Source organism: Schistocerca piceifrons, chromosome 3, assembly GCF_021461385.2.
Source record: "Schistocerca piceifrons isolate TAMUIC-IGC-003096 chromosome 3, iqSchPice1.1, whole genome shotgun sequence".
In the NCBI taxonomy this organism is placed as follows: Eukaryota; Metazoa; Arthropoda; class Insecta; order Orthoptera; family Acrididae; genus Schistocerca; species Schistocerca piceifrons.
Window position 1 is genome coordinate 141875848 of NC_060140.1, and position 17262 is coordinate 141893109.

Genomic DNA, 17262 nt, shown 5'->3' on the forward strand with positions numbered 1-17262 from the left:
TTTCTAAATCAAATTGAAAAATATGAACTAACTTATCTCAGATGTATACAGACTCAAATCCCCCTGCACTGAGTTATAAAAATATGTGATTTTGGATTTTTAATGGCTATGAAAAAACTTCTAAGGCTTTATAGCGAAAAACATGGGGCACATACAGTACACAACTGGTGCATCAATGGTTCACCTCCTAACTATTACCTGTTCCATATACCCCACGTTCTTCGTTATCAATCTTTCAAGTATTTTTATAGATATTAAAAATTCACAATCCCGAATTATCAGAACTACGCATATGGGATTTTGAATCTGTATGAGGGCGGGAGAAATTATTTTATACTTTTCAGTCCGATTTTAAGAATTCCATATTAAAAATTTATTTTTATTAAAATAATTATTTTTAAGTGTAGGTTTTGGTCCCCAGAGTGATCTGCAGCACAGTCTGAAGTTTGGGTCGGGCTGGAAGGTGACAAGTTAGTTGCGATTCGCTGAAGCCGCAGAATATCATTTCATGAGAATCAGTATAATGTAATGTGTATCCACGGTGGAGCTGGTAGGAAAAACTTTCTTTGTTATTTCCCGCACTGCCAAAGGCCTTCCGGCGATTTTCATTTTTCAGGACTGTACAAATGTTGCATATCTGTGTGAATCGAGCTGACATCCACTTGAGACATATTCAGTCCGCTTCCCGAGAAACACAATTGGCTCTGTTGTGGTACTAGCGTATGTTTTGTGGGCCCAGTATGTGCCGTATCTATCCTTGTTCCTTGAGTTCCACAAGGAAGTGTTGTAGACCAACCGCCCTGTAGCATGCATTCCACTGACCTCAAACTACCGCCATTTGCGACCTCTCTCAAGCGCGAGCTCATTGGAGGGCATGGTGGAGATCTGTTGTGTTTTCTGATGAATGCCGGCTCTGCCTCTGTGGTAGTGATCGCCGTGTGTCGGTTAGAAGGAGGCCAGATGAGCGCCGGCAAGCAACCTCTGTGTGTGCTACACACACTGTATCTACACCTCGAGTTATGGTTTCGGGTGTGTTTCCTTATGAGGGCAGGAGCACCCTTGTGGTTATCCCACGCGCCCTTACTGGAAATTTGTACTTCAGTGTGGTGATTCGAAATTGTATGCTGACATTCATGAATAGCATTCCAGTGGGTAGTTTACAACAGTAAAACGCTCGCCCACGTACCGTTGTTGTAGCCCACCCAACATGCTCTACGGAGTGTCGACATGTTGCCTTGGCCAGCTCGATCCCCAGACCTGTCTCCAACCGAGCACATATGGGACATCACCGGACGACAACTTCAGCGTCATCCACAAACAGTATTAGTCGTCATTGTATTGACCATCCAAGGGCAACAGGAATGGAATTCCATCCCAGAAACTGACATCAGGCACCTGTACAACACAATGCATGCACGTTTGCATTCTTGCATTCAATAGTTTAGCGTTACTCTAGTTATTAATATGCCACTGTATTTGGTTCAAATGGCTCTAAGCACTATGGGACTTAACATCTGAGGTCATCAGTCCCCTTGACTTAGAACTACTTAAACCTAACTAACCTAAGGACATCGCACACATCCATGCCCGAAGCAGGATTCGAACCTGCGACCATAGCAGCAGCGCGGTTCCGGACTGAAGCGCCTAGAACCGATCGGCCACAGCGGCCGGCCACTGTATTTCCCTTTCGATATGGTGCATCTTGCACTTACATTAACTGGTGATCTTGCACTTAAATACGAGGTTACCTAGACAATGTATACGAGAAATTTAGTCACTCTCCATTAATTATTTTTTGTGTTTCTGTCTGTGTTCCAAGTTTTAGCTCAAAATTGACTTGCAATATCAGAAACCATTTAAGTATATCATTAATCCCTGTACGATTAGTAAGTGTTGATAAAAGTGGGTGTTGACTTCAGAAATGATATATATGATTATGAAAAGTAGCGGCGTTATCATCATCCCCTGCAGTCTACCCGAATTTACTTCTACGTCTTTTTGTGTCGTCGTTGCCATTGTAGGGATTTGTACTAGGGGAAGTAAGAGAGACGATGCTGTTTGGTGGTCGGTATCCTTTTTCTACAACATAACTGCATATATGTATTAACAGGGTTCTACCTTAACAAGAGCAAGAAGCTACGTATCTTTAAGCTTCCATGTATTGTGGTAAAAGCTCTTCCATGGTAGTCCCCGTTGGCCTCACTGCTGGTGAGATACAAGTCCCGCTGTAAATACAACACTCTCGTAGCTGGTGATGTGAACTGACAGACGCCAACTAGAATAGTGACTGCGCTAGTAATTGTGACTGACTGCAACTGCAACTCCGTCTGCGACTGGGGTATCTCTCAGTGACTGACCAGCCCTCCAGTCCCTGGTGGATATCTCAAAATTGGCGGTAGAGAGGGCGTTGGCGGCACGTTGCATGCAAGTCTGTCTTTGGCCTCTCTCCTGATGGGCGCATTTGATTCAGCGGCTATTATCCATCTTCTTGCAACCTCTTTGCCGATCGGTGTGCTGGCGACAGCTTATGCCAGCACACGTCTGAAGAGTTCTCTCCATTAAGAATGACATGTTGCATGTTGTGTCATGTGTGCAGTTATGTACGGATTTCAGAGAGTTATTTACACCTATCTTCCCACGGTGAGACAAATACACAACAAGAGTGTCGCACTGTATCAAGAGAGCTCATACTCCCTATGTCCTGTGGACAAAGGGCTGTTGCTGGGATGGATAATGGGTGCAGCAAATGGCATGGAAATTCTAAATGTACTCCACAGCTTAAGTACGTAGAACGGTATGATTCTTGAGGGGAAAACGTCTAAATTTTCGAGCGGATTAATTGTGAAATTCTGGTGACACGTGGACTAAATGCTGTGTCCAGCAGTAATAAAACGAATTCAACAATGTGACCAAGGCTGCACAGTCGTGGGTTATGCTGACAGGGAAATCTCGATGTTTCATCGTGCGAGTTCCACCTTTTTGGCACGATGACAGGAACATCCGAGAGGAGAGAGATTTTCCAATAATGGGGACGTTCACACTGCAGCTCTCGGATGGTTCCTTGAATAACGAGGGGATTTCTATCGCCGAGGAACTGAAATATGGGTACAGTACCCTGAGTCTTGTTCCCAGAGGATTGATGGCTATGTAGCATTATAATGTCATATATCTGTGTCACTCTGAAGCGTAGAGAAACATTCAGTAAAAGTTCCTTGGCCCACCGTGATAATGTGTGACTTTTCGAAGTCTCCTCGTGAACCTCTTGGCAAAGGATTGACTATTAACCTCCACTTTTACACGCATTCTAGCACAAGGAGGCTTAGATTCTTCAGATCGTGCTCCAACGTGGCGGAATTGTGACGTAGGGTGCTAGCATTCAGGAGGACAGCTTTCCAAAATTTGTCCTGACACCGTTATCCAGGTTTCCATTGTTTCCGCCGGCTTCTGTGGCCGAGCGGTTCTAGGCGCTTCAGTCCGGAACCGCGCTGCTGCTACGGTAGCAGGTTCGAATCCTGCCTCGGCCATGGATGTGTGCGATGTCCTTAGGTTGGTTAGGTTTAAGTAGTTCTAAGTCTAGGGAACTGATGACCTCAGATGTTAAGTCCCATAGTGCTTAGAGACATTTGTACCATCCATTGTTTCCGAAGACAGCTTAAGGAGAATAGTGGGATGGTTATTTGAAAAGAACGAAGCTGATTCCTTTCGCATTCTTCTTACAATCCAAACTTGAGGTCCTTCTCTCGTCGACAGCAGAACGTTAACCCTATCAATGCCAACTTATTTTATATAAAGCCTGTTACCAGTGAAGGGGCGGGCTGTACCTAACGACCACCCTAGGAAGTTGAAAAGTACAAAATTCGTTAACTGTTGTAGAAATATTAACAACATTTTTAAAGACGTACAGATGTTTTAGCAGTGTCCCGAACATGAAAATAAATTTTAGCATACTCCAAGTAACATCAAACCAACGGCCTTGCCGCAGTGGTAACACCGGTTGCCGTCACCGAAGTTAAGCGATGTCGGGCTTGCTTAGCACTTGGATGGGTGACCATCCGGTCTGCCGAGCGCTGTTGGCAAGCGGGGTGCACTCAGCCCTTGTGAGGCAAACTGAAGAGCTACTTGAGTGAGACGTACCGTCTCCGGTCTCGGAAACTGATACAAGGCCGGGAGAGTGGTGTGCTGACCACATGCCCCTCCGTATCCGCATCCAGTGATGCCTATGGCTGAGGATGACACGACGGCCGGTCGGTGACGCTAGGCATTCATGGTCTGTTCGGGAGGAGTTAAACAACACCAACGCACTGTCAATAACGTGTACTATCGGAACGAGGGGGGGGGGGGACGATTTATGAACTTCTTAAAGAAATATTGTTGTGTAAGTAAGGTTCTGGCCCTGAACGTGTTAATATGACGTTCATTGGAGTTAGTGACGGGTACTACTAAGAGTTAAATTTTTAGATTAAGTGTGACCGAAGAATTTAAAATATTTGTGGAATCTGCTGGAAGAATAGGTTAAAGGCACTAGATATTTTTTTCAAATTTATGAAATGTAAAGTAACTGACTGGATTACAGCATTTTCAGAAGGTGTGCACGAAATACCCTTCTCCCCTTGGTATTGCGAGTGTTAAAAGCTAAACTACGATCCTACCGAACATGCAGTGAGCCATGCCGATTGGTTTCCCAAACCTCAATACGACAGAGGTGGAATTTTGTTTGCCGTTTCTTCTTTTAACGTTAGTGTTATTTATTCAGCTGGCACACAGTAGCCAGCACACAGTAGACATCTGTAGGTCTCTGCAATGTTTAACGGCAAATACCGAATCGGTTTTATCGTAATTGAAATCCAGCAGAGATATTGCTAACTTCATGCTACGCGTCGAAGAGCCTAAAATAGGACAATTAGAGTCCATTAGGCTTGATGGCCGGCGCTAAGTGCGTGATAAGATTGGCAATTAAAGTCTGCCTGCTGCGATTGCCACATAATTTCCACTGGATACGGGCGGCATTGAAATTCGCACCAGAATGCTTAACAGTTACGCAGCCTCCTGCGTTGTTACTTCGTAGAAACATTGTCATGAAGTGCTGTTTCTATTTATTTTCGTAATGAATATTTCACTTTCGATTGGTCAGTGAAACGACACGTTTTCCAGACTTGTATTTCGCAAGATCCTCTAGATAAATTACGTAAATGACCTTAGTTTTGCAATTTTCACCTGTTTAAGTTCACTCGGGCATTAGGTTTCTACGTACTGTGCTTTCGATCACTATTTTAAATGGAATCTCGTCAAAGAAATATTTAGATTTTTGCCATTCCTCACTACGTATGAGGTCCGCAATCCTTCATGTACACAGATGCAAATTTCAATTTTTGATAACCTTATCTTTCCACAGATGTTTCACTTATTGCTACTTATTTTATGTTATGGAGTGTTCGGTAAACACATACTGTGCTTAACTTAGTAACCATCATTTCAATTCTGTAATAGATTTCAAATACTTCACGGTTTGGAACTTCAATTGTATATCTTCTTTGTGGACTATCTATATGGACAACGCATATTAATAACGTATCATACCTCCCTAGTTTTGTAATTTTTTACTCGCGCAACTAAAATGTTTTGACCATTAATTTTATATTTAATTATGCATATTATATAGGAAACTACATTTTGTGTTTGTGGAATGTGCCCTCTGATAGTCACTGGATATTCTGTAATTTTTAAGACCTTGACGCATCATGTTATTGTGTTGCGAGGCCTAAGAATTCACCAACACGGAAATCTATATCATTTGACTCTATCATCACCAAAACCACAACGTTTACGGAAATAAGTTTCGTGAATATCGAGAAGTGAAGGATGCACCAGCTGAGCCACTTTTGTCGAAATTTGAGTGCGTATTAAACAGCACATGTCATACTGAACAGTACAGCGTATCACAAAAAGTGTTAGGGTTATTTGGAAAACTTGTTTTACGTGTCTCTTTCTGTGACACGCCTTTGACCACTACCAGTGGTCCTGTAAATGTAAATCTGAACTACGAACATAAAGCCGGAAAAAGTAGAATATTGGCAGTTTATGTTCTAATTGATAAACCAGAAGCAGTTCTGAAAACTAACTCGAGAGGAAACCGTCAGTATTTGTCATAACTTGTCTAACTAGCTTATTTTATTACTAGTAGTACAGGGGCAGCGTCTTTGAGTAGCAATCGAAAAGTCCTGGGTCCCGGTTTGAACCTTGCCACTATTTAAATTTTGAAAAAAAATCGTCAGCGATGGCGGCAGAAGACTTCCGGCTTAAGAAGTCACCCTCGTTCTGCCAGTGGCGTTGTCAAAGTAGGCAGAGGTACGGACAGAAGTCCATTGCACTGTCTTGCCCTTGGAGTGGTAAAATACCCATAACAAGCAGAAGAATCAGCAGTGATCAACGGCATGATAATGCAGAAGGCAATGAAACCTCTTCATTAAAGGCACATAATGTGTATCCACAGAGAATATGGCCAGAAATTGAAAAAATGTTATGACGATCTCTCAATTGACAAATGATTCCGGACTTGTCCCCCACTCGGATCTCTGCAGGGGACTGCCATTAGGGAGGCTAGTACGAGAAAAAAAATTGAATTACCAAGGAAAGGGTAACGTTCTACGAATCGGGGAGTGGAATATCACAAGTCTGAACGTGGTACGCAAGCCAGAAGATCTTAAAAGAGAGACAATAACACTCAATCTCAATGTAGTGGGGTCAGTGGAGGGAGTAAAGAGTAATATCTGGCAGCGGAATATGGTATAAAGGGAATAGCGTTCGTTATGAATAAGTACGTACGGCAGAGAGTGAGTTGCTATGGACAGTTCATTTATAAGGTTGTTCTCATCAGAATCCACAGGCCACAGTAGTTCAGTTATACATGCCGACGTCTTAAGCAGAAGTTGAAGAGGTAGAGCATGTGAGGATATTGAACAGAGACTTCAGTACGCATAGCGAGATGAAAATCTAACAGTCATGGGGGATTGGAATGCGGTTGTAGATGAAGGAATAGCAGAAAGACTTAGGGGAGAATACAGGCTTGGTTTTAGCAATAAGGGAGGAGAAAGATAAATTGAGTTCTACAATAAATTTCAGCTAGTAAAGCGAAAATACTATTCAAAAATCACAAGAGGAGGAGGTATACTTTGAAAAATCCGGGATAAATGGTAAGATTACAATTATATTGCATTTGTCCGGGCAGAGTATCCGAAATCAGATACTGGATTAAAAAACCGGGCGTGAGTCGTGCTTCGGTAGCTCAGATGGTAGAGCACTTGCCCGCGAAAGGCAAAGGTCCCGAGTTCGAGTCTCGGTCGGGCACACAGTTTTAATCTGCCAGGAAGTTTCATATCAGAGCACACTCCGCTGCAGAGTGAAAATCTCATTCTAGATATCGGATTGTAAGGCATACCCACGACAAGATATAGACTCAGATCACAATTTAATGATGGGAAAGAATATGCTGAAGTTTGACTAGTCAGGAAGAATCAATGTACAAAGAAGTACTAAGGAAAGAAGTGAGACACCTGAAGTTATCAGAGACTATAATTACTGCTCAATAGCTCAATAGGCAGTTAAATGGACACCACTAAAAAGGGCAGTTATGGAAATTGGAAAGAAGAACACACGTACCAGGAAGGTAAATCCTTGAAACCACGGATAATAGATGAAATACTTAAGGTGATCGCGAAAGAAGTATGTACAAAATTGCGTACAAAATTGAAGAATATAGAAATGCATGTCAGAAGCTAAGGTGAAACGACTACATGAAAAATGTGAAGAACTCGAAAAAGAAATGAGTCTTGGAAAGACTGTCTCAGCGTACAGAAAAGTCGAAAAAGCCTTTGGTGAAATTAAAAGCAAAGACGGTAATATTAAGAGTGCAATGAGAATTCCACCTTTAAAAGAAAAGGAGAGAACGGATAGGTAGAAAAAGTACACTGAAGGCCTCTTTAAGGGAGAGGACTTGGCTGACGATACGATTGAAGAAGAAATAGGAGTCGACGGGGTTGAGACAGGGGATCCAGTATTGGAATCTGAATAGAAAAGAGATTTAGACTCAAGCAAGAGAGGGAATTATTTCACGATCAACTTAACAGATCATATATCAAAGTTACTGACAAGAATAATATACAGAAGAACGTAAAAATAAATTAAGGATCTGCTAGATGACGTTCAGTTTGGCGTTAGTAAAGGTGAAGACACGAGAAAGGCAAATCCGATTTTGCATTTCACAGATTTGTTGACCTCGTAAAAGCGCTCGACAGTGTCAAATGGTGCAAGATGTTTGAAATTCTTAGAAAAAAAGGCGTAAGCTCTAGAGGTTCAAATGGTTCAAATGGCTCTGAGCACTATGGGACTTAACATCTATGGTCATCAGTCCCCTAGAACTTAGAACTACTTAAACCTAACTAACCTAAGGACATCACTCAACACCCAGTCATCACGAGGCAGAGAAAATCCCTGACCTCGCCGGGAATCGAACCCGGGAACCCGGGCGTGGGAAGCGAGAACGCTACCGCACGAAGCTCTAGAGGAAGACGCGTAATATACAATAAGTACAAGAAACAAGAGGGAACAATCAGACTGGAAGACGAAGAACGAAGTGCTCGTATTATAAATGGTGTAAGATAGGGATAGTCTTTCGCTCCTATTGTTCAGACTATACATCGAAAAAGCTATGACGGGAATAAAAGAAACTTTCAAGAGTGGGATTAATATTCGATGTGGAAGAATATCAGTGACATGATTCACTGATAAAATTGCTATCCTCTGTTAAAATGAAGAAGAATCACAGGATATGCTGAATACCAAGAACAATCTAATGAATACAGAATGTGGGCTGAGAGTAAATCGAAGAAAGATGAAAGTAAAATTGAAAATTAGGTGTATGGTTAAGGTATGCGGAGGTTCTTCGGAGAGTCGGTGAAGAAAAGAATATATGAAAAACACTGATAAGAAGAAGAGACAGGATGGTAGAGCATCTGTTAAGACATCAGGAAGTTAATTTCCATGGGAACTATAGAGAGTAAAAGCTATAGAGGAAGACAAAGATTGGAATACACACACCAAATATCGAGGACCCACATTAGAAGCGCTACTCTCGAGTGAAAAGGTTGGCACAGGAGAGGGATTGGTGGCGGGCATCATCAAACCAGTCAGAAGAACGAAAAAAAATCCACTTCATCATACTGCTTTCGTTCCTTCCAGTTCATCATATTAGTTCACATTTCGCAGAATGTTGCTGAAATCCTAGAAGGCTTGATGCGTTTTTGTGGACGAAACAGCTTCTCAATGTAAAATTGCACTTCATGGCGTCACAAAACTCGTTCTGTTCCAAGCCCAAGTTAGCTTTAGGGAGAAATTTCTTACACATGTGCGGTAATTGAAATAAACAGAGCCTAGCTAAAAACAGTGTTCATATCGTGATAGTGTTTCATTGCTGGCATCAGGGGCTAAAATTAGACCTTCTAGGATTCAAAACGATTTCACCCAAAACATAAAAATCTGAGAAAGAGCACTTGGTAGTTAACTGCCAATCTCTGTTTCGTTGGAAGGAAGTACGTCTGGATGACATGTCTTTTCTAAATTTTTGTGCGAACCACTCCACAACACAAGTAGGGAAGCTAGTATCAGTCCTTAATTTTCCTTTTAGGAACGCAGACTCAACCTCCCGACCTTGTTGCTAGACGGGTAACCAGAATTATTTTTCATACCAAAAATTGGGAGACAAATAGCAGAGGTGCTGTTCAGCGACGGTTCCAAATTATTTTGAAGGGGAATTCGCGTGAAATAATATGCGCTAAGGGTCATAGTACAGTAACTGTAGACCGTACGTAAACGAATAAATAGTTGAAAGGTCGCCTAATTTGATAGGGGAACAGCAGTGAGACGCACTCTGCAGCCGTATTTGCAGTTACAGACGTAATATTCGGTGAGCCAACACTGCCGGGTCACCGGAAAAAGCGAAATGACGTCGTTCCACGTATAAATTAAAATTTGGCCCTCTTTTTTTTTTCCTCCTGTCAGACTGTGCTCTTTAATTTCGGTTGTTTCAGTGCTGTGATTTTTGAGAAACAAAACAGGTAACAGAATCCCTTCCACTGTTTGTGAACCATTGCCTGTGAAAACATTTTATTTGGCACGTAGCTATTATTATTTTATTAAACGAGGACGTGCGGGTGCATCAGAGATGTGAGCAGGTTGTTAGTATCGCTATAGCGTAGAAATTGTGGTGCTCTACTTAATTACTGCAGCTAAGGTCTACCACACTATTATAGATTATTTTTACATATTACTAAAAAGTTTATTCCTGCATTTTAAATTTCGTTTTCTTATTGCACTTGAGATGTGTGACGTAAATATGTGGCCACAATATTTTAATTGAAATCTTCACCAACCAAACGGCAGTCCGGCCCAGAATGCATTCAGTATATTTCAAAGTGTTAATGTTAAAATTGTTGTGAGCTGACTATTTCTGGATACTGTAACAGCGGTAGAAAACGAATAAACGATGTGTGCTGCATGAGAACGAATTACAGTGCACAGGATTTGCTCGAAGCCGTTACTGTTGACATTATATGATCATCATAATCGATAATCATTATATAGGTACACTAAAGTCAGCCACCGCGGTTCTGTTTGTATGTTTAGATTAATGTCAGAAACTGCCATAGGGATTTGACAACGTTTTCATGAAAATATAGACTAATTTATGTGTAAGGAGTTCTGATATTCACCGCTACATAGATGGCTCTTCACTGAGATGACAAAAGTCGCGTAATATCGACATGCGCACGTACAGATGGTGAGAGTATCGCATACACAAGGTATGCATCGACGGACCTGCCATTTCTACTCAAGTGATTCATGTGAAACGGTTTCCGACGTGATCAAGGCCGCAAGAAGGGAATTAACAGACTATGACGCGGAATGGGAAGTGGAACTAGACCCATGGGACGTTCATTTCGGAAATCGTTAGCGAATTCAATATTCAGAGATCCAAAGTGTTAAGAGTGTGCCTAGAATACCAAATTTCGGGCATTCGGTCATCACGGACAACGCAGTAACCGATGTCGTTCTGTTAACGACCGAGAGCAGCGGCGTTTGTGCAGAGTTGTTAGTGCTAACAGACAAGCAACACTGCTTTAAATGTGGGACGTACGATAAACGTATCGGTTACGACGCTGTCGTGAAATTTTGCGGTAGTGAGCCATGGCAGCAGATGACCGACCCGAGTGACTTTGCTAACAGCGCGATATCGCCTGCAGCGCCTCTGCTCGACTCTTGACCATATCGATTGAACCCTAGAAAACCTTGGCCTGGTCAGATCAGTCCCGATTTCAGTTGGCAAGAGCTGATGGTAGGGTTCGATTGTGACGCAGACCCCACGATGCCATGGGCCCAATTTGTCAATAAGCAGCCGTCCGCTGTGGCCGAGCGGTTCTAGGCGCTTCAGTCCGGAACCGCGCGGCCGCTACTATCGCAGGTTCGATTCCTGCCTCGGGCATGGATGTGTGTGATGTCCTTGGATAGGTTTAAGTAGTTCTAAGTCTAGGGGACTGATGACCTCAGATGTTAAGTCCCATAGTGCTTAGAGCCATTTGAATCATTTGACAATAAGCCAGCTGGCGGTGACTCCATAGTGGTGTGTTTACATAGAATGGACTGGGTCGTGATTACATTCAGCTACTTGGAGACCATTTCCAGTCATTCATGGACTTCATGTTCCCAAATAAGGATCCAATTTCTATGGATGAAAATGTACGATCTGAGCGACTCACATTTGTTCGCGATTGGTTTGAAGAACATTCTGGACAATTCGAGCGAATGATATGGCCTTCCGGATCTCCCGACATGAATACTATGAAGATTTATGGGACATAATCAAGGTCAGTTCGTGCACAAAATCCTACACCGGTAACATATTCACCATTAGGGGGACTATAGCAGCATGGTTCAATTTTTCTGCTGGAGACTTCCAAAGACGAGTCCATGCCACGTCGAGTTCCTGCACTACGTTGGGCAAAGGAAGGTCCGACAGGGTAATAGAATTTATTCCATTCCTTTTGTTACCTCAGTATAGCACCGTCTACATTCCTTTCGTTTACGGAAATATTTTTAAGAATGTAGCTTATAATAAAATACTGGACCACGTTTCCGGCAATTTTCAACACTTTCTCAGAAGAAGCAATAAGTTGTCTCATAAACTGAGTGTCGTAGAAGTAAGCAAGAATAATTACTCTATTAGCATTGTGATTGCGTAGCTCATAATTTCTATCAGGGTAAATAAAACAGGGTTGTGTTAATTACATCCCCCTACTATTAACAAGCTTTTATCATGCTTGGAGAGTACGATTTGTCACTTTTAAAAAAATTATGTAACTGGAATAAAAGTACATTTGGAATGGGTAACATTAAGTATAAGTGCCCCCTACATAGTACATTGGTACACTTTCTTATTTCATTTGTGAATGTTGGCATTTGCTTACTATACGCTGCAGTCTTTTTCTGAAATGACAATAATTACTCAAATGTGAAAACATCTTCCAAGGTACAACACGGTCATTTATCTACGAACCTTGATAAAACCTTGTCAGTACTGCATTCAATAGTCTGTCATACATTGTTACTGTACTACACAGCAATAACCAGTAAGAGAAATCAGATTAAATGTAAGTACTATAAAAGCAGTCGCAAGTTACACTTTTAAATAGAAGCTATTGGGAAGTAAACTACTTTCCAGTTTCAAGTGACGTAAAACTGTTAAGACACTAATAAAACTTGTTAAATTGCAAGTGTCACATGGTCCATGGTAAAAGATCTTCACCTGCATCAAGACACATGCTGCAATTGCGCAGGCTTCCGCAGCCAGAATCAGTTGACATAAGAATTTCTGAGTCTAGTACTGCGTCAGTTACTAGACTGGGGTATCGACAAAAAACTCTCGCGTGTCACTAGGAACACGTGTCACTAGGAACACTATCCTCCTGCTAAATGTGATCAGTATAGCCATAAGAGACACAGCCAATAGAATAAGCGGACATAGTGGAGCTGGCTCACAGCAGCAAGCTGAACTCTTAATCTGACGAAGATTTGCGTTCTGCAATTACAAACCAATAAAAATTTCTTACAGATACGAGATGCAGAGAACATTAGAGAGACTAAATGAAACGACTGGTATGAAACTCCAAAGCATCTAGGTGTGTCACAAAGTGATGTGCGGGTACCTTGTGGATAAGCTCACAAACAAATTTAGTTCTGCCTATTCGTCCCACAGAAAATTATCTCGCTGCATTGACCTGCAGACGGAATTTCTAGCATACTTTGCATACTTTCACTCAACTGTTCTCTGGCATAATCGTCTGGGCCTATGCAGATAAAGTCAAAACATTGCTTACTATACGAAGGCATGACGAAAAGTAATACTCTCAAATTTTTTTATGCGAACTCTCTTAAAGCTTCTTAAACAAAACGAACGCTATTAAAATTCTACATCTCTATTCTTCACGTCATGTTTGCAGACTTCTGGGCTAGAGGCCCCAAACTGTAGCTTGTAACACGGCGGTGGGTAAAGTAAGTGCGTCGATGCGTAAGGAACAGCGTGCTGTAACCGAGATCCGAATTCCAGGAGTTCGTCCACACATCGAGCACTCTCTCCTTTATCATGACAATCCCAGCTCACACACAGCCACTGCGACATCCACAACAATCCGATTCGTTGTGTTGACTATCATTTATTGACAGTCCCGGTCTGGCCCCATCCGATTTTCATCTGGTTTCAAAAATTAAAGAACACCTTCGGAGACTTCACTTTGATAGTGATGAAGCGGTACAAGGTGAGGTTGTGGGTCCGTCAACAAATTCAGTTACAGTTACTCGTTGAGGCAAATTGTTCATCGCCATCGTGACTATATTGAGAACCAGATAACATGAAGACTCAAGTTGTAGAATGAGTTTTCACATTAAAAATTCTAGGGCACTGATTTTCAGCAAACCCTGGTACAGACGTCTACGTTATGAAAGTTATATGAGGCTATTACAGAAGCTTCTTCTGAATCCTTGGGATTCTTACACTCATTCGTTATTACTTTTACTCTCTGCCTCTATTTGCGATTAATACAGTAAATTTAGGATGCACTGTGAAATTCAGAGAAATATAGAAACTATGCATTTAGATTATGCGTAGCTGTCTAGGTTCCAGAATGTAATTTTATATTTTTGTGCAAATGTTGCCGGTAGACACCACGTCGGAAGCCGCCAGATACTACGAACAGAGGAAAAGAGTATCTTGTTAGCCCCTGCACCTATTCAGCAGAATGTTTCGATTCGGGAATATAAATTCCAGTGAACACCGATGTTCATACCGTAACCGGTTCTAATTTGAGCGATCGAGCGAGGCAGCGCAATGGTGAGCACACTGGACTCGCTTTCTGGACGACCACGGTTCAGATTCCCATCTAGACATCCAGGTTTACTCACAAATCGCTTCTGGCAAATGTCTTTTCTTTCAAAAGTTTATGGCTAATTTCTGTGGTGTCGCCGCCAGACACCACACTTGCTAGGTGGTAGCCTTTAAATCGGCCGCGGTCCATTAGTATACGTCGGAGCCGCGTGTCGCCACTGTCGGTGATTGCAGACCGAGCGCCACCACACGGCAGGTCTAAAAAGACTTCATAGCACTCGCCCCAGTTGTACAGACGACTTTGCTAGCGATGCTACACTGACAACTACGCTCTCATTTGCCGAGACGATAGTTAGCATAGCCTTCAACTACGTACTTAATTTGCTACGACCTAGCAAGGCGCCATAGCATATTTATCTTGTGAAGCATGTCCAGTCAAGAGAGATGTACACCAATTGTCGATTAAAGTTAAGTATTCTACCAGTTACCTCATGTTTTGCTAGTCTTATTTCTCTGACCTGTTCCAGACCTCACGCCAGCCTGCGTGAGCTTAAACGCGTGCCTTTCGGCTACCTCATAGTGGCTTGGCTGTCTTGCCAAGTCACAACAATTTCCTTCTCTATCCTTTCGTAATCCGAGCTTGAGCTCCACCGCTAGTGCCCACATTGTTGACGGGCGTTAAACTGTAATCGTTCTTCCTTCCCTCTCATTTGTCCATAGTTAATAACATAAACAGGTCATCCTTCATCGTAATCCGTTTTCAGAAGCATCATAAATAATTAACATGGCTGCAAAGCTGCAAGGATAACAGGGATAACCATCTGAAGAAATTGCGTTGCAATGAGCCACTGCATATAAATGGCATGTCGTATCAAAACTCTCAGTAAAGAAACCACATTAACCTCTTAAACATTGACTGTACAGTTTGAGCCATCCTTTCGGATCGCTTCTGTTCTCAGTGCCTCCTAAAACGAATCAAACAGAAACGTTCCATTACAGATTATACATTTTCTTTAAGAATAGTTATTCATTTAAACGATTTAATAGAAATATGACAGAATTATGCTACACTTAAAATATGAAAGTAATCGATTTTCGTTTAAATTCATTAGGCTGCGTTTCGTTGAAAATTCATTTTCTCGTTACCGGCTGTTGAACAATGTATCGACAATTGTTTCGTAAATCATAATCCACTATCATTTGGGCCGCTTGCAGTCTCAAACTTACATACTAATCTTTAAGATTCGTTGTTGCTGAAAGATCTCTACAAAATATTCCTAAGGATGATTGTGTGCTTCTCGATTTCTGCTCGCTCACGCTGTGGAGGCATCACTAATGGACCTCCAAGTTGCTCTGAGTGTCCTACACGATGATTAATTTCCAGGTGTGTTACGTGGCTGCTGGTGTTCATGTTGCCCGTTAGTGACTTCGTGGATGGTGTTAGTTACAGTCTCAGGATAGTCGCGGGTACTGGAATTATCTGTGTGACACCTCTATGGTGTAGATATTGCTGTAACAGGCAGCCGGATCGCAACAAAATATCAACCTACAGCACAGAGCGGCGTCTACGAGTTGATCTTAAGTTACAGAAATGTAAAGCTATGCAGCCCACAAACCTGTAAGCGTTGCATGCTTGGGACGAAATGCGAAATTCACAGAAATATAGGAGGTAAAAATAATTTTCCATATAGACTATGCATGCCTGTATAAAGAAACTCTCGTCTCACGTAGAATGGCTAGCGACTCGTTGACCAGTCTTGTGTGACTGTAGAAGACAGGAAAAGTAAAATTTTAAATATTGCTTTTAAGAAATCGTCCACGAAAGAGAATCTTATAGACACACTGTCGGTTGACCATCGCACAGACTCCTGTATGGAGGACATTGTAATAACCTAATAAGCTTAGGTGGTCTAGAAAAACAACTGACAGAGTTGAAAACAAGTAAGTCACTAGGTCCGTATGGAATCCTAATTCCGTTTTACGAAACGTACTTGGCAACTTACTTAACTTGCATTTATAGCGAATCCCTCGCCCATCTCAAAATCCCAAAGGACTGGGAAAAAAAAGCAGGGTAAGAAGGCTAAAAGAACAGATCCACAAAATTTCCAACATGACAAATATTAATTACGAGCGGGTGTCGTCGATGAGTGACTATAGGAGAATACAAGATTTCTCTCTCCTCCCGAACAGGCCACGAAGGCCCAACGGTACTGACCGGCCGCCGTGTCATCCTTAGCCCGTAGGCGCCACTGAATGAGGATATGGAGGGGCGTGTGCTCAGCACAACGCTCTCCCAGCCGTACGTCAGTTTCCGAGACCGGAGTCGCTACTTCTCAATCAAGTAGCTCCTCAGTTTGCCTCACAAGGGCTGAGTGCACCCCGCTTGCCAACAGCGCTCGGCAGACAGGATGGTCACCCATCCAAGTGCTAGCCCAGCCCGACAGTGGTTAACTTCGGTGATCTGACGGGGACCGGTGTTACCACTGCGGTAAGGCCGGTGGCAGAATACAAGATTACTTGACAAAATTGCTAGTCAATGTGATGAATGGATGAATGGCAGCTTGCTGTAAATGTGGAAAAATGTATGTTAATACTCACAATCAAGAAATAAAACATAATGTTCGCATACAGCGTAAGTAGTGTACTGCTTCATATACCTAGGTGTCATGCTGCAAAGCAATTTGAAATAGAATAAGCATGTAAGGACAGTAGCAGGAAAGGCGAATGGTTATACTGCCACATACTTTACACATGATCTCCGTTTATTACTTCATATTGGCAGTTCCGTAGTAAGCAACTAAATTTTTACCCCACATTGTTTTAGGTTATTTTAT

General features: G+C 42.2%; 1 pseudogene; it reads right to left on the bottom strand.

Moving 5' to 3' along the window:
• Positions 1-16812: 16812 nt before the first annotated feature.
• On the bottom strand, positions 16813-16930 carry LOC124790292 (annotated as a pseudogene).
• Between the last annotated feature and the right edge of the window lie 332 nt (positions 16931-17262).